Source organism: Petromyzon marinus, chromosome 78, assembly GCF_048934315.1.
Source record: "Petromyzon marinus isolate PM22_M1 ecotype Great Lakes invasive population chromosome 78, UKy_Petmar_22M1.pri1.0, whole genome shotgun sequence".
Lineage (NCBI taxonomy): Eukaryota > Metazoa > Chordata > Hyperoartia > Petromyzontiformes > Petromyzontidae > Petromyzon > Petromyzon marinus.
The window spans coordinates 3,561,959-3,586,736 of NC_133744.1; positions in this window are offsets into that span (position 1 = coordinate 3,561,959).

The following is a 24,778-nucleotide window of genomic DNA, read 5'->3' on the forward strand; positions in this document are numbered from 1 at the left end:
CACACTCACTCACTCATCCACCCACACATTCACTCACTCACTCATCCACCCACTCACTCACCCACTCACAAACCCACCCACTCACGCACCCACTCTCTCACTCATTCACCCACCCACTCACCCATCCACTCACCCACTCACTCACTCACCCACTCGCTCACTCACTCACTCACCTACTCAACCACCCACTCACCCACTCAATCACCCACTCACCCACTTACTCACTCACTCACCCACCCATTCCCCCACTCACCCACTCACTCACAGACTCGCTCACTCACTCACTCACCCACTCATCCACTCACTCACCCACTCACTCACCTACACACCCACTTACTCACTCACTCACCAACACACTCAGTCACTCACCCATCCACTCACTCACTCACTGACTCACCCACTCACTCACTCACCCACCCACTCACTCACCCACTCACCCACCCACCCACCCATTCACTCACTCACCCACTCACTCACTCACCACCCACCCACTCACTCACCCTCCCACCCACCCACCCACTCACTCACCCACTCACCCACTCATTCACTCATCCACCCACCCACTCACCCACTCACTAGCTCAACCACTCGCTCACCCACTCACTCACTCGCTAACTCACCCACTCACCCACTCACCCACCCACCCACTCACCCACTCACCCACTCACTCACCCACTCACTCACTCACCCACTCACCCACTCACCCACTCACTCACTCACCCACTCACTCACTCAACCACTCACTCACTCACCCACTCACTCACTCACCAGCGCCTGCTTTTACCACTCCCACATCGATGCTATCGGAGGCTGTCACCACCTCGCTGGCCATCACCACCGCCATCACCACCACCATCATCTTCATCACCTGCATCACCACCATCACCTTCATCATCGCCATCACTGCAGGAATCACCACGGGCGGTTACAGCTGTTGGATCTGCGAATCTGAAAAAGATTTGTCAGGCAGTCAGTCACTAACTCAGTCAGTCGGTCACTTAGTCAGTCACTCAGTCACTCAGTCAGTCACTCAGTCAGTCACTCACTCAGTCAGTCAGTCACTCAGTCACTCAGTCAGTCACTCAGTCAGTCAGTCACTCAGTCAGTCGGTCAGTCACTCAGTCAGTCAGTCACTCCGTCACTCAATCACGCAGTCAGTCACTCAGTCAGTCAGTCACTCACTCAGTCAGTAACTCAGTCAGTCACTTGGTCAATCAGTCACTCAGTCAGTCACTCAGTCAGTCACTCAGTCAGTCAGTCACTCAGTCAGTCACTCAGTCACTCACTCAGTCAGTCACTCAGTCAATCAGTCACTCAGTCAGTCACTCAGTCACTCAGTCAATCAATCAGTCAGTCACTCACCCACTCACTCACTCACTCAGTCACTCATTTAGACACTCACTCAGTCACTGAGTCACTCGGTCACTCAATCAGTCACTCAGTCAGTCACTCAGTCAATCACTCAGTCACTCACTCAGTCACTCACTTTTTCACTCAACTCAGTCACTCACTCAGTCACTCACTCAGTCAGTCACTCAGTCACTCACTCACTCACTCACTTAGTCACTCACTGATTCAGTCACTCACTCAGTCAGTCACTCGCTCACTCGGTCACTAAGTCAGTCACTCACTCAGTCACTCAATCAGTTACTCACTCAGTCAGTAACTCACTCAGTCACTCACTCAGTCACTTAGTCAGTCACTCACTCAGTCACCCCCTCACTCAATCAGTCACTCACTCAGTCACTCAGTCACTCAGTCACTCAGTCAGTCTCTCAGTCACTCAGTGAGTCACTCAGTCATTCACTCATTCACTCACTCAGTCAGTCATTCACTCAGTCACTCGGTCACTCACTCACTCAGTCACTCAGTCAGTCTCTCAGTAACTCAGTCAGTCGCTCACTCAGTCACCCAGTCAGTCACTCACTCACTCAGTCACCCAGTCACATACTCACTCACTCAGTCACTCAGTCAGTCACTCACTCAGTCACTCACTCACCCCCTCACTCACTCAGTAAACTCACTCACTCACTCAGTCAGTCACTCAGTCAGTCAATCACTCACTCAGTCACTCACTCACTCATTCACCCCCTCAATAACTCACTCACTCAGTCACCCAGTCAGTCACTCAGTCACTTAATCAGTCACTCAGTCACTCACTCAGTCACCCAGTCAGTCACTCAGTCACTCACTCACTCACTCAGTCACTCACTCAGTCACCCAGTCAGTCACCCAGTCAGTCACTCAGTCACTCACTCACTCACCCAGTCAGTCACTCAGTCACTCACTCACTCACTCAGTCACTCACTCACTCACTCAGTCACTCACTCGGTAACTCACTCAGTCACTCACATAATCACTCACCCAATGACCTATCCTTTGTCCCAGTGAGTGACTGAGTGAGTGAGTGGGTGAGTGAGTGAGTGGGTGAGTGAGTGAGTGGGTGACTGTGTGAGTGAGTGGGTGACTTAGTGAGTGAGTGGGCGAGTGGGCGAGTGAGTGAGTGGGTGAGTGGATGAGTGAGTGAGTGAGTGGGTTGGTGGGTGGTCGAGTGAGTGAGTGGGTGGGTGGGTGAGTGTGTGAGAGAGTGAGGGGTGAGTGAGTGAGTGGGTGGGTGGACGAGTGTGTTGGTGGGTGGGTGTCTGTGAGTGAGTGAGTAGATGAGTGACTGAGTGACTGAGTGAGTGGATGAGTGACTGAGTGACTGAGTGAGTGAGCGGATGAGTGCGTAAGTGACTGAGTGACTGAGTGAGTGACTGAGTGACTGAGTAAGTGACTGAGTGAGTGACAGTGAGTGAGTGAGTGATTGAGTGAGTGAGTGACTGAGTGACTGACTGACTGACTGATTGAGTGAGTGACTGAGTGACTGAGTGAGTGACTGAGTAAGTGACTGAGTGACTGAGTGAGTGAGTGACTGTGTGTGAGTGACTGAGTGAGTGACTGAGTGAGTGAGAGACTGAGTGAGTGACTGAGTGATTGAGTGACTGAGTGAGTGACTGAGTGAGTGAGTGACTGTGAGTGAATGGCTGAGTGACTGAATGACTGAGTGAGTGACTGTGTGAGTGAGTGAATGAGTGACTGAGTGAGTGACTGAGTAAGTGAGAGACTGATTGAGTGGATGAGTGACTGAGTGAGTGCCTGAGTGACTGAGTGAGTGACTGAGTGAGTGTGAGACTGAGTGAGTGGATGAGTGACTGAGTGAATGAACGGATGAGTGAGTGACTGAGTGAGTGACTGAGTGAGTGACTGAGTGAGTGACTGAGTGACTAAGTCAGTGAGTGACTGAGTGAGTAACTGAGTGAGTGACTGAGTGAGAGACTGAGTGAGTGAGTGACTGAGTGAGTGGATGTGTGACTGAGTGAATGAGCGGATGAGTGAGTGAGTGACTGAGTGAGTGACTGAGTGAGTGACTGAGTGAGTGAGAGACTGAGTGAGTGACTGAGTGACTGACTGAGTGAGTGACTGACTGAGTGACTGAGTGAGTGAGTATCTGAGTGAGTGAGTGTCTGAGTGAGTGAGTGTCTGAGTGAGTGAGTGAGTGTCTGAGTGTCTTAGTGAGTGAGTGAGTGCATGAGTGAGTGAGTGACTGTCTGACTGAGTGACTGAGTGAGTGAGTGTCTGAGTGAGTGAGTTTCTGAATGAGTGAGTGACTGAGTGACTGACTGAGTGAGTGAGTGACTGAGTGACTGACTGACTGAGTGAGTGACTGAGTGACTGAGTGACTGACTGAGTGACTGAGTGAGTCTTAACCTCTGCTGTACACACCTCAGCTGTCTTCACCTGTGTCTGACTGCCGGCTTTAATACCCCCGTTAGACAAACCCCGGTCCCCGGAATCCTTTAAGGAAGACGCTTCAGACGATGTAGATTGAGTGATAATGGTGAGTTGCAATCTCGCTACCTGTTTGTGTGTCTGTGTGGAGGTTGGCTGGGTCAGTGAGTGAGTGGGTGGACGAGTGTGTTGGTTGGTGGGTGACTGTGAGTGGGTGAGTGAGTGAGTGACTGAGTGAGTGAGTGGGTGAGTGGGTGAGCGGGTGAGTGAGTGGGTGAGTGAGTGAGCGAGTGAGTGAGCGGGTGAGTGAGTGGGTGAGTGAGTGACTGACTGAGTGAGAGACTGAGTGAGTGACTGAGTGACTGAGTGACTGACTGAGTGACTGACTGAGTGGATGAGTGACTGAGTGAGTGAGTGACTGACTGACTGACTGAGTGAGTGAGTGACTGAGTGAGTGACTGAGTGAGTGACTGAGTGAGTCTTAACCTCTGCTGTACACACCTCAGCTGTCTTCACCTGTGTCTGACTGCCGGCTTTAATACCCCCGTTAGACAAACCCCGGTCCTCGGAATCCTTTAAGGAAGACGCTTCAGACGATGTAGATTGAGTGATAATGGTGAGTTTCAATCTCGCTACCTGTTTGTGTGTCTGTGTGGAGGGTGGCTGGGTCAGGTAGCCCGCATGTCCAGCCACGGCGTGCCTCAAGAGCTTCTGGTCGGCCGGATCGAGGGGGCTGGATAGGCGCGGCACGGGCTAGAGAAGAGATGGAGTGATGGGTGGGTGGGTGTGTGAGTGGGTGAGTGAGTGAGTGGGTAGGTGAGTGAGTGGGTGAGTGAGTGAGTGGGTGGGTGAGTGAGTGAGTGGGTGAGTGGGTGGGTGAGTGAGTGAGTTGGTAGGTGACTGAGTGAGTGAGTGATGGGTGGGTGAGTGAGTGGGTAGGTGACTGAGTGAGTGAGTGACTGAGTGAGTGAGTGGGTGAGTGGGTGACTGGCTGAGTGAGTGGGTGAGTGAGTGAGTGATGGGTGAGTGAGTGAATAGGTTAGTGAGTGAGAGACTGAGTGAGTGGATGAGTGACTGAGTGAGTGACTGAGTGACTGACTGAGAGACTGACTGAGTGACTGACTGAGTGAGTGTCTGAGTGACTGACTGAGTGTCTGAGTGAGTGAGTGACTGAGTGACTGAGTGACTGACTGACTGAGTGACTGACTGAGTGAGTGAGTGACTGAGTGAGTGACTGACTGAGTGACTGAGTGACTGAGTGAGTGACTGAGTGACTGACTGAGTGAGTCTTAACCTCTGCTGTACACACCTCAGCTGTCTTCACCTGTGTCTGACTGCCGGCTTTAATACCCCCGTTAGACAAACCCCGGTCCTCGGAATCCTTTAAGGAAGACGCTTCAGACGATGTAGATTGAGTGATAATGGTGAGTTTCAATCTCGCTACCTGTTTGTGTGTCTGTGTGGAGGGTGGCTGGGTCAGGTAGCCCGCATGTCCAGCCACCGCGTGCCTCAAGAGCTTCTGGTCGGCCGGATCGAGGGGGCTGGATAGGCGCGGCACGGGCTAGAGAAGAGATGGAGTGATGGGTGAGTGAGTGAGTGGGTAGGTGAGTGAGTGAGTGGGTAGGTGAGTGAGTGACGGAGTGAGTGAGTGAGTGAATAGGTGAGTGATGTGTGAGTGGGTAGGTGAGTGAGTGAGTGATGGGTGAGTGAGTGAGTGAGTAGGTGAGGGAGTGAGTAGGTGAGTGAGTGAGTGGGTGAGTGAGTGAGTGGGCAGGTGAGTGAGTGAGTAGGTGAGTGAGTGACTGAGTGAATGAGTGGGTGAGTGAGTGACTGGCTGAGCGAATGAGTGGGTGAGTGAGTGACTGGCTGAGTGAGTGAGTTAGTGAGTGAGTGGGTAGGTGAGTGAGTGAGTGATGGGTGAGTGAGTGACTGGGTTAGTGAGTGGGTGAGTGAGTGAGTGAGTGACTGAGTGAGTGACTGAGTGAGTGACTGAGTGAGTGAGTGACTGAGTGAGTGAGTGGATGAGTGACTGAGTGAGTGGATGAGTGACTGAGTGAGTGACTGAGTGACTGAGAGACTGAGTGAGTGACTGAGTGACTGACTGACTGACTGAGTGACTGACTGACTGAGCTACTGACTGACTGACTGAGTGACTGAGTGAGTGACTGAGTGACTGAGAGACTGAGTGACTGAGTGACTGACTGACTGACTGAGTGACTGAGTGAGTGAGTGACTGAGTGAGTGACTGACTGACTGAGTGACTGAGTGAGTGACTGAGTGACTGACTGAGTGAGTCTTAACCTCTGCTGTACACACCTCAGCTGTCTTCACCTGTGTCTGACTGCCGGCTTTAATACCCCCGTTAGACAAACCCCGGTCCTCGGAATCCTTTAAGGAAGACGCTTCAGACGATGTAGATTGAGTGATAATGGTGAGTTTCAATCTCGCTGCCTGTTTGTGTGTCTGTGTGGAGGTTGGCTGGGTCAGTGAGTGAGTGGGTGTGTGGACGAGTGTGTTGGTTGGTGGGTGACTGTGAGTGGGTGAGTGAGTGAGTGACTGAGTGAGTGAGTGGGTGAGTGGGTGAGTGGGTGAGTGAGTGGGTGAGTGAGTGAGCGAGTGAGTGAGCGGGTGAGTGAGTGGGTGAGTGAGTGACTGACTGAGTGAGAGACTGAGTGAGTGACTGAGTGACTGAGTGACTGACTGAGTGACTGACTGAGTGGATGAGTGACTGAGTGAGTGAGTGACTGACTGACTGAGTGAGTGAGTGACTGAGTGAGTGACTGAGTGAGTGACTGAGTGAGTCTTAACCTCTGCTGTACACACCTCAGCTGTCTTCACCTGTGTCTGACTGCCGGCTTTAATACCCCCGTTAGACAAACCCCGGTCCTCGGAATCCTTTAAGGAAGACGCTTCAGACGATGTAGATTGAGTGATAATGGTGAGTTGCAATCTCGCTACCTGTTTGTGTGTCTGTGTGGAGGTTGGCTGGGTCAGGTAGCCCGCATGTCCAGCCACGGCGTGCCTCAAGAGCTTCTGTTCGGCCGGATCGAGGGGGCTGGATAGGCGCGGCACGGGCTAGAGAAGAGATGGAGTGATGGGTGAGTGGGTGAGTGGGTAGGTGAGTGAGTGATGGGTGAGTGAGTGATGTGTGAGTGGGTAGGTGAGTGAGTGAGTGATGGGTGAGTGAGTGGGTGAGTGGGTAGGTGAGTGAGTGAGTGATGGGTGAGTGAGTGAGTGGGTAGGTGAGTGAGTGAGTGGGTAGGTGAGTGAGTGAGTGGGTAGGTGAGTGAGTGAGTGATGGGTGAGTGAGTGAGTGGGTAGATGAGTGAGTGATGGGTGAGTGAGTGGGTAGGTGAGTGAGTGAGTGATGGGTGAGTGAGTGAATAGGTTAGTGAGTGAGAGACTGAGTGAGTGGATGAGTGACTGAGTGAGTGACTGAGTGAGAGTCTGAGTGAGTGAGTGACTGAGTGACTGACTGAGTGAGTGACTGAATGAGTGAGTGAGTGACTGAGTGAGTGGCTGAGTGACTGAGTGAGTGACTGAGTGAGTGTGAGACTGAGTGAGTGGATGAGTGACTGAGTGAGTGACTGAGTGACTGAGTGACTGACTGAGTGAGTGAGTGTCTGAGTGAGTGAGTTTCTGAATGAGTGACTGACTGAGTGACTGACTGAGTGAGTCTTAACCTCTGCTGTACACACCTCAGCTGTCTTCACCTGTGTCTGACTGCCGGCTTTAATACCCCCGTTAGACAGTCGCCGGTCCTCGGAATCCTTTAAGGAAGACGCTTCAGACGATGTAGATTGAGTGATAATGGTGAGTTTCAATCTCGCTACCTGTTTGTGTGTCTGTGTGGAGGGTGGCTGGGTCAGGTAGCCCGCATGTCCAGCCACCGCGTGCCTCAAGAGCTTCTGTTCGGCCGGATCGAGGGGGTTGGATAGGCGCGGCACGGGCTAGAGAAGAGATGGAGTGATGGGTGGGTGGGTGTGTGAGTGGGTGAGTGAGTGAGTGGGTAGGTGAGTGAGTGGGTGAGTGAGTGAGTGGGTGGGTGAGTGAGTGAGTGGGTGGGTGAGTGAGTGAGTTGGTAGGTGACTGAGTGAGTGAGTGATGGGTGGGTGAGTGAGTGGGTAGGTGACTGAGTGAGTGAGTGACTGAGTGAGTGAGTGGGTGAGTGGGTGACTGGCTGAGTGAGTGGGTGAGTGAGTGAGTGAGTGATGGGTGAGTGAGTGAATAGGTTAGTGAGTGAGAGACTGAGTGAGTGGATGAGTGACTGAGTGAGTGACTGAGTGACTGACTGAGAGACTGACTGAGTGACTGACTGAGTGAGTGTCTGAGTGACTGACTGAGTGTCTGAGTGAGTGAGTGACTGAGTGACTGAGTGACTGACTGACTGAGTGACTGACTGAGTGAGTGAGTGACTGAGTGAGTGACTGACTGAGTGACTGAGTGACTGAGTGAGTGACTGAGTGACTGACTGAGTGAGTCTTAACCTCTGCTGTACACACCTCAGCTGTCTTCACCTGTGTCTGACTGCCGGCTTTAATACCCCCGTTAGACAAACCCCGGTCCTCGGAATCCTTTAAGGAAGACGCTTCAGACGATGTAGATTGAGTGATAATGGTGAGTTTCAATCTCGCTACCTGTTTGTGTGTCTGTGTGGAGGTTGGCTGGGTCAGTGAATGAGTGGGTGGGTGGACGAGTGTGTTGGTTGGTGGGTGACTGTGAGTGGGTGAGTGAGTGAGTGACTGAGTGAGTGAGTGGGTGAGTGGGTGAGCGGGTGAGTGAGTGGGTGAGTGAGTGAGCGAGTGAGTGAGCGGGTGAGTGAGTGGGTGAGTGAGTGACTGACTGAGTGAGAGACTGAGTGAGTGACTGAGTGACTGAGTGACTGACTGAGTGACTGACTGAGTGGATGAGTGACTGAGTGAGTGAGTGACTGAGTGAGTGAGTGACTGACTGACTGAGTGACTGACTGACTGAGTGAGTGACTGAGTGAGTCTTAACCTCTGCTGTACACACCTCAGCTGTCTTCACCTGTGTCTGACTGCCGGCTTTAATACCCCCGTTAGACAGTCGCCGGTCCTCGGAATCCTTTAAGGAAGACGCTTCAGACGATGTAGATTGAGTGATAATGGTGAGTTTCAATCTCGCTACCTGTTTGTGTGTCTGTGTGGAGGTTGGCTGGGTCAGGTAGCCCGCATGTCCAGCCACGGCGTGCCTCAAGAGCTTCTGTTCGGCCGGATCGAGGGGGCTGGATAGGCGCGGCACGGGCTAGAGAAGAGATGGAGTGATGGGTGGGTGGGTGTGTGAGTGGGTGAGTGAGTGAGTGGGTAGGTGAGTGAGTGGGTGAGTGAGTGAGTGGGTGAGTGAGTGAGTGGGTGAGTGGGTGGGTGAGTGAGTGAGTTGGTAGGTGACTGAGTGAGTGAGTGATGGGTGGGTGAGTGAGTGGGTAGGTGACTGAGTGAGTGAGTGACTGAGTGAGTGAGTGGGTGAGTGGGTGACTGGCTGAGTGAGTGGGTGAGTGAGTGAGTGATGGGTGAGTGAGTGAATAGGTTAGTGAGTGAGAGACTGAGTGAGTGGATGAGTGACTGAGTGAGTGACTGAGTGACTGACTGAGAGACTGACTGAGTGACTGACTGAGAGAGTGTCTGAGTGACTGACTGAGTGTCTGAGTGAGTGAGTGACTGAGTGACTGAGTGACTGACTGACTGAGTGACTGACTGAGTGAGTGAGTGACTGAGTGAGTGACTGACTGAGTGACTGAGTGACTGAGTGAGTGACTGAGTGACTGACTGAGTGAGTCTTAACCTCTGCTGTACACACCTCAGCTGTCTTCACCTGTGTCTGACTGCCGGCTTTAATACCCCCGTTAGACAAACCCCGGTCCTCGGAATCCTTTAAGGAAGACGCTTCAGACGATGTAGATTGAGTGATAATGGTGAGTTTCAATCTCGCTACCTGTTTGTGTGTCTGTGTGGAGGGTGGCTGGGTCAGGTAGCCCGCATGTCCAGCCACGGCGTGCCTCAAGAGCTTCTGTTCGGCCGGATCGAGGGGGCTGGATAGGCGCGGCACGGGCTAGAGAAGAGATGGAGTGATGGGTGAGTGAGTGGGTGAGTGGGTGAGTGAGTGAGTGGGTTGGTGAGTGAGTGAGTGATGGGTGAGTGAGTGAATAGGTGAGTGAGTGGGTAGGTGAGTGAGTGAGTAGGTGAGTGAGGGAGTGGGTAGGTGAGTGAGTGAGTGGTGTGTGAGTGGGTAGGTGAGTGAGTGACGGAGAGAGTGAGTGGGTAGGTGAGTGAGTGAGTGATGGGTGAGTGAGTGAGTGGGTAGGTGAGTGAGTGAATAGGTGAGTGAGTGAGTGGGTAGATGAGTGAGTGAGTGATGGGTGAGTGAGTGGGTAGGTGAGTGAGTGAGTAGGTGAGTGAAGGAGTGGGTAGGTGAGTGACTGACGGAGAGAGTGAGTGGGTGAGTGAGTGACTGAGTGACTGAGTGAGTGAGTGACTGAGTGAGTGACTGACTGAGTGACTGAGTGACTGAGTGAGAGACTGACTGACTGACTGAGTGAGTCTTAACCTCTGCTGTACACACCTCAGCTGTCTTCACCTGTGTCTGACTGCCGGCTTTAATACCCCCGTTAGACAAACCCCGGTCCTCGGAATCCTTTAAGGAAGACGCTTCAGACGATGTAGATTGAGTGATAATGGTGAGTTTCAATCTCGCTACCTGTTTGTGTGTCTGTGTGGAGGTTGGCTGGGTCAGGTAGCCCGCATGTCCAGCCACGGCGTGCCTCAAGAGCTTCTGGTCGGCCGGATCGAGGGGGCTGGATAGGCGCGGCACGGGCTAGAGAAGAGATGGAGTGATGGGTGAGTGAGTGTGGGTGAGTGGGTAGGTGAGCGAGTGGGTAGGTGAGTGAGTGAGTGATGGGTGAGTGAGTGAGTGGGTGAGTGAGTGAGTGACGGAGTGAGTGAGTGGGTGAGTGATTGAGTGGGTTAGTGAGTGACTGTGTGAGTGGGTAGGTGAGTGAGTGAGTAGGTGAGTGAGGGAGTGATGGGTGGGTGATGTGTGAGTGGGTAGGTGAGTGAGTGAGTGATGTGTGAGTGGGTAGGTGAGTGAGTGAGTGACGGAGTGAGTGAGTGACTGAGTGAGTGAGTGACGGAGTGAATGAGTGGGTGAGTGAGTGAGTGATGGGTGAGTGAGTGAGTGGGTGAGGGAGTGGGTAGGTGAGTGAATGACGGAGAGAGTGAGTGGGTGAGTGAGTGAGTGACGGAGTGAGTGAATAGGTGAGTGAGTGAGTGGGTAGGAGAGTGAGTGAGTGGGTAGGTGAGTGAGTGAGTGACGGAGTGAGTGAGTGGGTGAGTGAGTGAGTGAATGGGTGAGTGAGTGCCTGAGTGAGTGAGTGGGTGAGTGAGTGACTGGCTGAGTGAGTGAGTGGGTAGGTGAGTGGGTGAGTGGGTAGGTGAGTGAAGGATGTGTGAGTGAGTGAGTGGGTAGGTGAGTGAGTGAGTGAGTGGGTGAGTGAGTGATGGAGTGAGTGAGTGAGTGAGTTGGTGAGTGAGGGAGTGGGTAGGTGAGTGAGAGGCGGAGAGAGTGAGTGGGTGAGTGAGTGAGTGGGTGAGTGAGTGACTGGCTGAGCGAATGAGTGGGTGAGTGAGTGGGTAGGTGAGTGACAAGGGCTAGAGAAGAGATGGAGTGAATAGGTGAGTGAGTGAGTGAGTGACGGAGTGAGTGAGTGAGTGACTGAGTGAGTGAGTGGGTGAGTGAGTCAGTGGGTGAGTGAGTGGGTAGGTGAGTGACACGAGCTAGAGAAGAGATGGAGTGATGGGTGAGTGAGTGAGTGAATAGGTGAGTGAATGAGTGGGTAGGTGAGTGGGTGACGGAGTGAGTGAGTGAGTGTTAGACGGAGTGAGTTAGTGAATAGATGAGTGAGTCGGTAGGTGAGTGAGTGACGGAATGAGTGAGTGGGTGAGTGAGTGAGTGGGTAGGTGAGTGAGTGAACGATGCAGTGAGTGAGTGAGTGAATGAGTGGGTGAGTGAGTGGGTGAGTGAGTGACTGGGTGAGTGAGTGAGTGGGTGAGTGGGTGACTGAGTGACTGGGTGAGTGAGTGAGTGCTTGATGGGTGAGTGAGTGAGTGGGTAGGTGAGTGAGTGAGTGACTGAGTGAATAAGTGGGTGAGTGATTTGATTAGTGAGTGAGTGTCTGAGTGAGTGTCTGAGTGACTAAGTGAGTGTCCGAGTGAGTGTCTGAGTGAGTGTCTGAGTTAGTGAGTGTCTGAATGAGTGAATGAGTGTCTGAGTGTCTTAGGGAGTGCATGAGTGAGTCAGTGAGTGGCTGTCTGAGTGAATGAGTGAGTGTCTGAGTGTCTGAGTGAGTGTATGAGTGAGTGACTGAGTGAGTGAGTGTCTGAGTGTATGTCTGAGTGAGTGAGTGTCTGAGTGAGTGTCTGAGTGAGTGAGTGTCTGAGTGAGTGTTTGAGTGAGTGAGTGTATGAGTGAGTGTCTGAGTGAGTGACTGAGTGAGTGAGTGTCTGAGTGTATGTCTGAGTGAGTGAGTGTCTGAGTGAGTGTCTGAGTGAGTGAGTGTCTGAGTGAGTGTCTGAGTGAGTGAGTGTCTGAGTGAGTGTCTAAGTGAGTGACTGAGTGAGTGAGTGTCTGAGTCAGTGAGTGAGTGTCTGAGTGAGTCTCTGAGTACTTGAGTGTCTGAGTGATTGTCTGAGTGAGTCTCTGAGTGAGTGTCTGAGTGAGTGTCTGAGTGAGTGTCTGAGTGAGTGTCTGAGTGAGTGAGTGTCTGAGTGAGTGAGTGTCTGAGTGACTGACTGAGTGAGTCTCTGAGTGAGTGTCTGAGTGAGTGTCTGAGTGAGTGTCTGAGTGAGTGAGTGTCTGATTGAGTGTCTGAGTGAGTGAGTGTCTGAGTGAGTGAGTGTCTGAGTGTCTAAGTGACTGACTGAGTGAGTGGGTGAGTTAGTGTCTGAGTGAGTGAGTGTCTGAGTGAGTGAGTGTCTGAGTGAGTGAGTGAGTGCGTGAGTGAGTGAGTGACTGTCTGAGTGAGTGAGTGAGTGTCTGAGTGTCTGAGTGAGTGTATGAGTGAGTGACTGAGTGAGTGTCTGAGTGAGTGTTTGAGTGTGTGTCTGAGTGTGTGAGTGTCTGAGTGAGTGTCTGAGTGAGTGAGTGTCTGAGTGAGTGTCTGATTGAGTGTCTGAGTGAATGTCTGCATGAGTGAGTGTCTGAGTGTCTGAGTGAGTGTCTGAGTGAGTGAATGAGTGAGTGTCTGAGTGAGTGAGTGAGTGTCTGAGTGAGTGTCTGATTGTCTGAGTGAGTGTTTGAGTGAGTGTCTGAGTGAGTGAGTGTCTGAGTGACTAAGTGTCTAAGTGAGTGTCTGAGTGAGTGTCTGAGTGAGTGAGTGTCTGAGTGAGTGTCTGAGTGAGTGTCTGAGTGAGTGTCTGAGTGACTGAGTGAGTGTCTGAGTGAGTGTCTGATTGTCTGAGTGAGTGTCTGAGTGAGTGTCTGAGTGAGTGAGTGTCTGAGTGACTGAGTGTCTAAGTGAGTGTCTGAGTGAGTGGCTGAGTGAGTGAGTGTCTGAGTGAGTGTCTGAGTGAGTGAGTGTCTGAGTGAGTGAGTGTCTGAGTGAGTGTCTGAGTGAGTGAGTGTCTGAGTGACTGAGTGAGTGAGTGAGTGACTGAGTGAGTGTCTGACCGAGTGTCTGAGTAAGTGTCTGATTGTCTGAGTGGGTGTCTGAGAGAGTGTCTGAGTGACTGAGTGACTGAGTGAGTGTCTGAGTGACTGAGTGTCTGAGTGAGTGTCTGAGTGAGTGTCTGAGTTAGTGTCTGCGTGAGTGAGTGTCTGAGTGTCTGAGTGAGTGTCTGAGTAAGTGTCTGAGTGAGTCTCTAAGTGAGTGACTGAGTGAGTGTCTGAGTGAGTGTCTGAGTGACTGAGTGAGTGTCTGAGTGAGTGTCTGAGTAAGTGAGTCTCTGAGTGAGTGTCTGAGTGAGTGTCTGAGTGACTGAGTGAGTGACTGAGTGAGTGTCTGGGTTAATGACAGAGTGAGTGAGTGGCTGAGTGAGTGTCTGAGGGAGTGAGTGTCTGAGTGAGTGTCTGAGTGAGTGTCTGAATGAGTGTCTGGGTGAGTGTCTGAGTTAGTGACTGAGTGAGTGAGTGGCTGAGTGAGTGTCTCAGGGAATGAGTGTCTGAGTGAGTGTCTGAGTGAGTGAGTGAGTCAGTGTCTGAGTGTCTGAGTGAGTGTCTGAGTGAGTGAGTGTCTGAGTGAGTGTATGAGTGAGTGTCTGAGTGAGTGTCTGAATGAACGAGTGAGTGAGTGTCTGAGTGAGTGCCTACGTGACTGAGTGAGTGTGTGTCTGAGTGATTCTCTGAGTGAGTGACTGAGTGAGTGAGTGAGTGACTGAGTGAGTGACTGAGTGAGTGAGTGACTGAGTGAGTGAGTCTCTGAGTGAGTGTCTGAGTGACTGAGTTTGTGTCTGAGTGAGTGTCTGAGTGAGTGAGTCTCTGAGTGAGTGTCTGAGTGAGTCTCTGAGTGAGTGAGTGTCTGAGTGGGTGTCTGAGTGACTGAGTGAGTTTCTGAGTAAGTGTCTGAGTGAGTGTCTGAGTGAGTGTATGAGTGAGTGTCTGAGTGACTGAGTTTGTGTCTAAGCGAGTGTCTGAGTGAGTGAGTGTCTGAGTGAGTGTCTGAGTGAGTGTCTGAGTGACTGAGTGAGTGTCTGAGTGAGTGTCTGAGTGAGTGAGTGTCTGAGTGAGTGTCTGAGTGAGTGTCTGAGTGTCTGAGTGAGTGTCTGAGAGAGTGTCTGAGTGAGTGTCTCCGTGAGTGAGTGGCTGAGTGTCTGAGTGAGTGTCTGAGTGTCTGAGTGAGTCTCTGAGTGAGTGAGTGTCTGAGTGAGTGTCTGAGTGAGTGTCTGAGTGTCTGAGTGAGTGTCTGAGTGAGTGTCTGAGTGAGTGAGTGTCTGAGTGAGTGTCTGAGTGTCTGAGTGAGTGTCTGAGTGAGTGTCTGAGTGAGTGTCTGAGTGAGTGAGTGTCTGAGAGAGTGAGTGTCTGAGTGAGTGTCTGAGTGAGTGAGTGTCTGAGTGAGTGTCTGAGTGAGTGTCTGAATGAGTGAGTCTCTGAGTGAGTGTCTGAGTGAGTGTCTGAGTCAATGAGTGAATGTCTGAGTGAGTGTCTGAGTGTGTGTTTGTGTGAGTGAGTGTCTGAGTGAGTGCCTGAGTGAGTGCCTGAGTGAGTGTCTGAGTGAGTGTCTGATTGACTGAGTCAATGTCTGAGTGAGTGTCTGAGTGTCTGAGTGAGTGTATGAGTGAGTGAGTGTCTGAGTGTCTTAGTGAGTGAGTGAGTGCATGAGTGAGTGAGTGAGTGACTGTCTGAGTGTCTGAGTGATTGTCTGAGTGAGTCTCTGAGTGAGTGAGTGTCTGAGTGAATGTCTGAGTGAGTGTCTGAATGACTGAGTAAGTGTCTGAGTGAGTGTCTGAGTGAGTGCCTGAGTGAGTGTCTGAGTGAGTGTCTGAGTGAGTGCCTGAGTGAGTGTCTGAGTGAGTCTCTGAGTGAGTGTCTGAATGACTGAGTAAGTGTCTGAGTGAGTGTCTGAGTGAGTGCCTGAGTGAGTGTCTGAGTGAGTCTCTGAGTGAGTGCCTGAGTGAGTCTCTGAGTGAGTGTCTGAGTGAGTGAGTGTCTGAGTGAGTGTCTGAGTGACTGAGTGTCTGAGTGAGTGTCTGAGTGTCTGAGTGTCTTAGTGAGTGAGTGAGTGCATGAGTGAGTGAGTGAGTGACTGTGTGAGTGAGTGAGTGAGTGTCTGAGTGTCTGAGTGAGTGTATGAGTGAGTGACTGAGTGAATGACTGAGTGAGTGTCTGAGTGAGTGACTAAGTGACTGAGTGAGTGACTGAGTGAGTCTCTGAGTGAGTTTCTGAATGAGTGAGTGAGTGTCTGAGTGAGTGAGTGAGTTACTGAGTGAGTGTCTGACTGACTGAGTGAGTGTCTGAGTGAGTGAGTGTCTGAGTGAGTGAGTGTCTGAGTGTCTGAGTGAGTGTATGAGTGAGTGACTGACTGAGTGTCTGAGTGACTGTCTGAGTGAGTGTCTGAGTGTCTGAGTGAGTGTATGAGTGAGTGACTGACTGAGTGTCTGAGTGAGTGTCTGAGTGTGTGTCTGAGTGAGTGTCTGAGTGAGCGAGTGACTGAGTGAGTGAGTATCTGAGTGAGTCTCTGAGTGAGTCTCTGAGTGAGTGAGTGTCTGAGTGAGTGAGTGACTGAGTGAGTGAGTGTCTGAGTGAGTGCCTGAGTGAGTGACTGAGTGAGTGAATGAGTGAGTGTCTGAGTGAGTGTCTGAGTGAGTGCCTGAGTGAGTGTCTGAGTGAGTGTCTGAGTGAGTGCCTGAGTGAGTCTCTAAGTGAGCCTCTGAGTGAGTGAGTGAGTGACTGAGTGAATGTCTGAGTGAGTGTCTGAGTGAGTGTCTGAGTGTGTGTCTTGAGTGAGTGAGTGTCTGAGTGAGTCTCTGAGTAATTGTCTGAGTGAGTGTCTGAGTGAGTGTCTGAGTGCGTGCCTGAGTGAGTGTCTGAGTGAGTGCCTGAGTGAGTGACTGAGTGAGTGTCTGAGTGAGTGTCTGAGTGAGTGCCTGAGTGAGTCTCTAAGTGAGCCTCTGAGTGAGTGAGTGACTGAGTGAGTGTCTGAGTGAGTGTCTGAGTGAGTGTCTGAGTGTGTGTCTTGAGTGAGTGAGTGTCTGAGTGAGTCTCTGAGTAATTGTCTGAGTGAGTGTCTCAGTGGGTGTCTGAGTGAGTGTCTGAGTGAGTGAGTGTCTGAGTGAGTGGCTGAGTGAGTGAGTTGCTGAGTGAGTGGCTGCGTGAGTGAGTGGCTGAGTGAGTGAGTGGCTGAGTGAGTGGCTGAGTGAGTGGCTGAGTGAGTGAGTGGCTGAGTGAGTGGCTGAGTGAGTGGCTGAGTGAATGAGTTGCTGAGTGAGGGGTTGAGTGAGTGAGTGTCTGAGTTGAGTGGCTGAGTGAGTGAGTGGCTGAGTTTAGTGGCTGAGTTGAGTGAGTGAGTGTCTGAGTGAGTGTCTGAGTGAGTGTCTGAGTGAGTGACTGAGTGAGTGAGTGAGTGTCTGAGTGGGTGTCTGAGTGAGTGTCTGAGTGGGTGTCTGAGTGAGTGACTGAGTGAGTGAGTGAGTGTCTGAGTGAGTGTCTGAGTGAGTGTCTGAGTGAGTGACTGAGTGAGTGAGTGAGTGTCTGAGTGAGTGTCTGAGTGAGTGTCTGAGTCAATGTCTGAGTGAGTGTCTGAGTGAGTGAGTGGCTGAGTGAGTGAGTGGCTGAGTTGAGTGGCTGAGTGAGTGAGTGGCTGAGTTTAGTGGCTGAGTTGAGTGAGTGAGTGTCTGAGTGAGTGTCTGAGTGAGTGTCTGAGTGAGTGACTGAGTGAGTGAGTGAGTGTCTGAGTGGGTGTCTGAGTGAGTGTCTGAGTGGGTGTCTGAGTGAGTGACTGAGTGAGTGAGTGAGTGTCTGAGTGAGTGTCTGAGTGAGTGTCTGAGTGAGTGACTGAGTGAGTGAGTGAGTGTCTGAGTGAGTGTCTGAGTGAGTGTCTGAGTCAATGTCTGAGTGAGTGTCTGAGTGAGTGAGTGGCTGAGTGAGTGAGTGGCTGAGTTGAGTGGCTGAGTGAGTGAATGGCTGAGTGAGTGGCTGAGTGAGTGAGTGGCTGAGTGAGTGTCTGAGTGAGTGTCTGAGTGAGTGACTGAGTGAGTGAGTGAGTGTCTGAGTGAGTGTCTGAGTGAGTGTCTGAGTGAGAGTCTGAGTGAGTGTCTGAGTGAGTGACTGAGTGAGTGAGTGAGTGTCTGAGTGAGTGTCTGAGTGAGTGTCTGAGTGAGTGTCTGAGTGAGTGTCTGAGTGTGTGTGAATCGACTTGTTCACTCACATTCCACGTCCACTCAGCCTCTTCTAAAGGCGAGATACTTTCTATTGAGAAGTCTCCTCGCCCTGTTATGGCTATTTTTAACCAACACAAAAGCTGGAAAGGGCGAGTTGAAAGTGCTCGAATGGTTCCTCATTGCTGGTAGTCTCAGCAAGGAGGGTGGTCAAGACAATCACGCCGCTGTGGAAGGTTCGTGGACGATGAGAACTGGCAACAAATCTGGCTGACGCCTGATGAAGATGGTTGCAGGCGCCGGGGAAAACTTCCTGATTCAGTTTCTAATTGCTGTGGGTTGGTTTCTCCAGCACACGAAGTGGTGTACTAGTACACTAAACTATACACTACACTATATACTACACTATATACAACTACACTACACTATACACTACACTATACACTACACTATACACTACTATACGATACACTACTACACTATACACTACACTATACACTGCACTATACACTATACACTACACTATAGACTACACTATACACTACACACTACACTATACACTACACTATACACTACACTATACACTATACTATACACTACTACACTATACACTACACTATACACTACACTATATACTACACTACACACTACACTATACACTACACTATACACTACACTATACACTACACTATACACTACACTATACACTACTACACTACACTATACACTACACTATATACTACACTACACACTATACACTACATTATACACTACACTATACATTACTACACTATACACTACACTATACACTATACTATACACTACACTATACACTACACTATACACTGCACTATACACTACACTATACACTACACTATACACTACACTATACACTACACTATACATTACACTATATACTACACTATACACTATACACTACACTACACTACTACACTATACACTAAACTATACACTACACTATACACTACACTATACACTACTACACTATATACTACTACACTATACACTACACTATACACTATACACTACTACACTATACACTACTACACTATACACTACTACACTATACACTACACTATACACTACACTATACACTACACTATACAATACACTATACACGACACTATACACTACACTATACACTACACTATACACTATACACTACACTACACTACTACACTATACACTACATTATACACTACACTATACACTACACTATACACTACTACACTATATACTACTACACTATACACTACACTATACACTACACTACTATACACTACTACACTATATACTACACTATATGCTACTACACTATACACTACACTATACACTACACTATACACTACACTATATACTACACTATACACTATACTATATACTACACTATACACTACACTATACACTACACTATACACTACACTACTACACTATACACTATACACTACACTATCCACTACACTATACACTACACTATACACTATACACTATACTATATACTACACTATACACTACACTATACACTATAAACTACACTATATACTACTATACACTATATACTACACTATACACTACACTATACACTATACACTACACAATACACTACTATACACTACACTACTATACACTACACTATTCACTACACTATACACTACACTATACACTACACTATACGCTACACTATACACTACACTATAAACTACACTACACACTACACTACTATACACTACACTATACACTACACTATACACTACACTATACACTACACTATACACTACACTATACACTACACTATACACTACACTATATACTACACTATACACTATACTATATACTACACTATACACTACACTCTACACTACACTATACACTACACTACTACACTATACACTAAACACTACACTATCCACTACACTATACACTACACTATACACTATACCATATACTACACTACACACTACACTATACACTACACTATACACTATATACTACTATACACTATATACTACACAATACACTACACTACACTATACACAACACTATACACTACACTATACACTACACTACACACTACACTACTATACACTACACTACTATACACTACACTATTCACTACACTATACACTACACTATACACTACACTATACACTACACTACACACTACACTACTATACACTACACTACTATACACTACACTATACACTACACTATACACTACACTATACACTACACTACACTATACACTACACTATACACTACACTATACACTACACTATACACTACACTATACACTACTATACACTACACTACTACACTTTACACTACACTACTATACACTACACTATACACTACACTATACACTACACTATACACTACACTACACACTATACACTACACTATACACTGCACTATATACTATACACTACACTATACACTACACTATACACTACACTATACACTACACTATACACTACACTATATACTACACCATACACTAAACTATACACTATACACTACACTATACACCATACACTACACTATACATTACACTACACTATACACTACTACACAATACACTAGACACTACACTATACACTACACTATACACTACACTATACACTACACAATACACTATACTACTGTACACTACACTATACACTATACTATACACTACTACACTATACACTACACTATACACTACACTATAAACGACACTATACACTACTATACACTACACTATACACTACGAACTACACTACACACCACACTATACACTACACTATACACAACACTACACACTACACTACCCTACACAATACACTATACACTATATTATTATACACTACACTATACACTAAACTATACACTATACACTGCTACACTATACACTACACTATACACTACACTACTACACTACACAGTACACACTACACTACACACTACACTATACTACTATACACTACACTATACACTACACTATACACTACACTATACACTATACTACTATACACTACACTATACACTACTACTATACACTACACTATACACTATACACTACACTATACACTACACTATACACTACACTACACTATACACTGCACTATACACTACACTATACACTACACTATACACTACACTATATACTACACTATACACTATACTATATACTACACTATACACTACACTCTACACTACACTATACACTACACTACTACACTATACACTAAACACTACACTATCCACTACACTATACACTACACTATACACTATACCATATACTACACTACACACTACACTATACACTACACTATATACTACTATACACTATATACTACTATACACTATATACTACACAATACACTACACTACACTATACACAACACTATACACTACACTATACACTACACTATACACTACACACTACACTACTATACACTACACTACTATACACTACACTATTCACTACACTATACACTACACTATACACTACACTATACACTACACTATACACTACACTACACACTACACTACTATACACTACACTACTATACACTACACTATACACTACACTATACACTACACTATACACTACACTACACTATACACTACACTATACACTACACTATACACTACACTATACACTACACTATACACTACTATACACTACACTATACACTACTACACTTTACACTACACTACTATACACTACACTATACACTACACTATACACTACACTATACACTACACTACACACTATACACTACACTATACACTGCACTATATACTATACACTACACTATACACCACACTATACACTACACTATACACTACACTATACACTACACTATATACTACACCATACACTAAACTATACACTATACACTACACTATACACCATACACTACACTATACATTACACTACACTATACACTACTACACAATACACTAGACACTACACTATACACTACACTATACACTACACTATACACTACACAATACACTATACTACTGTACACTACACTATACACTATACTATACACTACTACACTATACACTACACTATACACTACACTATAAACGACACTATACACTACTATACACTACACTATACACTACGAACTACACTACACACCACACTATACACTACACTATACACAACACTACACACTACACTACCCTACACAATACACTATACACTATATTATTATACACTACACTATACACTAAACTATACACTATACACTGCTACACTATACACTACACTATACACTACACTACTACACTACACAGTACACACTACACTACACACTACACTATACTACTATACACTACACTATACACTACACTATACACTACACTATACACTATACTACTATACACTACACTATACACTACTACTATACACTACACTATACACTATACACTACACTATACACTACACTATACACTACACTACACTTTACCCTGCACTATACACTGCACTATACACTACACTATACACTATACTATACACTACACTATACACTACACTATACACTACACTATACACTACACACTACACTACTATACACTACACTACTATACACTACACTATACACTACACTATACACTACACTATACACTACACTATACACTACACACTACACTACTATACCCTACACTACTATACACTACACTATTCACTACACTATACACTACACTATACACTACACTATACACTACACTATACACTACACTACACACTACACTACTATACACTACACTACTATACACTACACTATACACTACACTATACACTACACTATACACTACACTATACACTACACTATACACTACACTATACACTACTATACACTACACTATACACTACTACACTTTACACTACACTATACACTACACTACTATACACTACACTATACACTACACTATACACTACACTATACACTACACTACACACTATACACTACACTATACACTGCACTATATACTATACACTACACTATACACTACACTATACACTACACTATATACTACACCATACACTAAACTATACACTATACACTACACTATACACCATACACTACACTATACATTACACTACACTATACACTACTACACAATACACTAGACACTACACTATACACTACACTATACACTACACTATACACTACACAATACACTATACTACTGTACACTACACTATACACTATACTATACACTACTACACTATACACTACACTATACACTACACTATAAACGACACTATACACTACTATACACTACACTATACACTACGAACTACACTACACACCACACTATACACTACACTATACACAACACTACACACTACACTACCCTACACAATACACTATACAGTATATTATTATACACTACACTATACACTAAACTATACACTATACACTGCTACACTATACACTACACTACACAGTACACACTACACTACACACTATACTACTATACACTACACTATACACTACACTATACACTACACTATACACTATACTACTATACACTACACTATACACTACTACTATACACTACACTAAACACTATATACTACACTATACACTACACTATACACTACACTATACACTACTACACTATATACTACTACACTATACACTAGACTATACACTACACTATACACTACACTATATACTACTATACACTATACACTACACTATACACTACACTACACTATACACTGCACTATACACTGCACTATACACTACACTATACACTATATTATACACTACACTATACACTACACTATACACTACACTATACACTACACACTACACTACTATACACTACACTACTATACACTACACTATACACTACATTATACACTACACTATACACTACACTATACACTACACTACACACTACACTGCTATACACTACACTACTATACACTACACTATACACTACACTATACACTACACTATACACTACACTACACACTACACTATACACTACACTATACACTACACTATAAACTACACTACACACTATACAATACACTATACACTGCACTATATACTATACACTACACTATGCACTATACACTACACTATACACTACACTATACACTGCACTATATACTATACACTACACTATACACTATACACTACACTATATACTACACTATACACTAAACTATACACTATACACTACACTATGCACTATACACTACACTATACATTACACTACACTATATACTACTACACTATACACTAGACATTACACTATACACTACACTATACACTACACTATACACTATACACTACACAATACACTATACTACTGTACACTACACTATACACTATACTATACACTACTACACTATACACTACACTATACACTACACTATAAACTACACTATACACTACTATACACTACACTATACAAATACTACACACTACACTACACTATACACTACACTACTACACTATACACTACTACACTACACTATACACTACACTACACTATACACTACACTATACACTACACTACACACTACACTACACTATACACTACACTACTACACTATACACTACTACACTACACTATACACTACACTACACACTACACTATACACTACACTACTACACTATACACTACACTACACCACACTATACACTACACTATACACTACACTATACACTACACTATACACTCCACTATACACTACACTATACACTACACTATACACTACACTACACACTATACACTACACTACTATACACTACACTATACACTACTACACTATATACCACTACCCTATACACTACACTATACACTACACTATACACTACACTATACACTACACTATATACTACTACACTATACACTACACTATACACTACACACTATACTATATACTACACTATACACTACACTATACACTACACTATACACTACTATACACTACACTATACACTACTACACTTTACACTACACTATACACTACACTACTATACACTACACTATACACTACACTATACACTACACTATACACTACACTACACACTATACACTACACTATACACTGCACTATATACTATACACTACACTATACACTACACTATACACTACACTATACACTACACTATATACTACACCATACACTAAACTATACA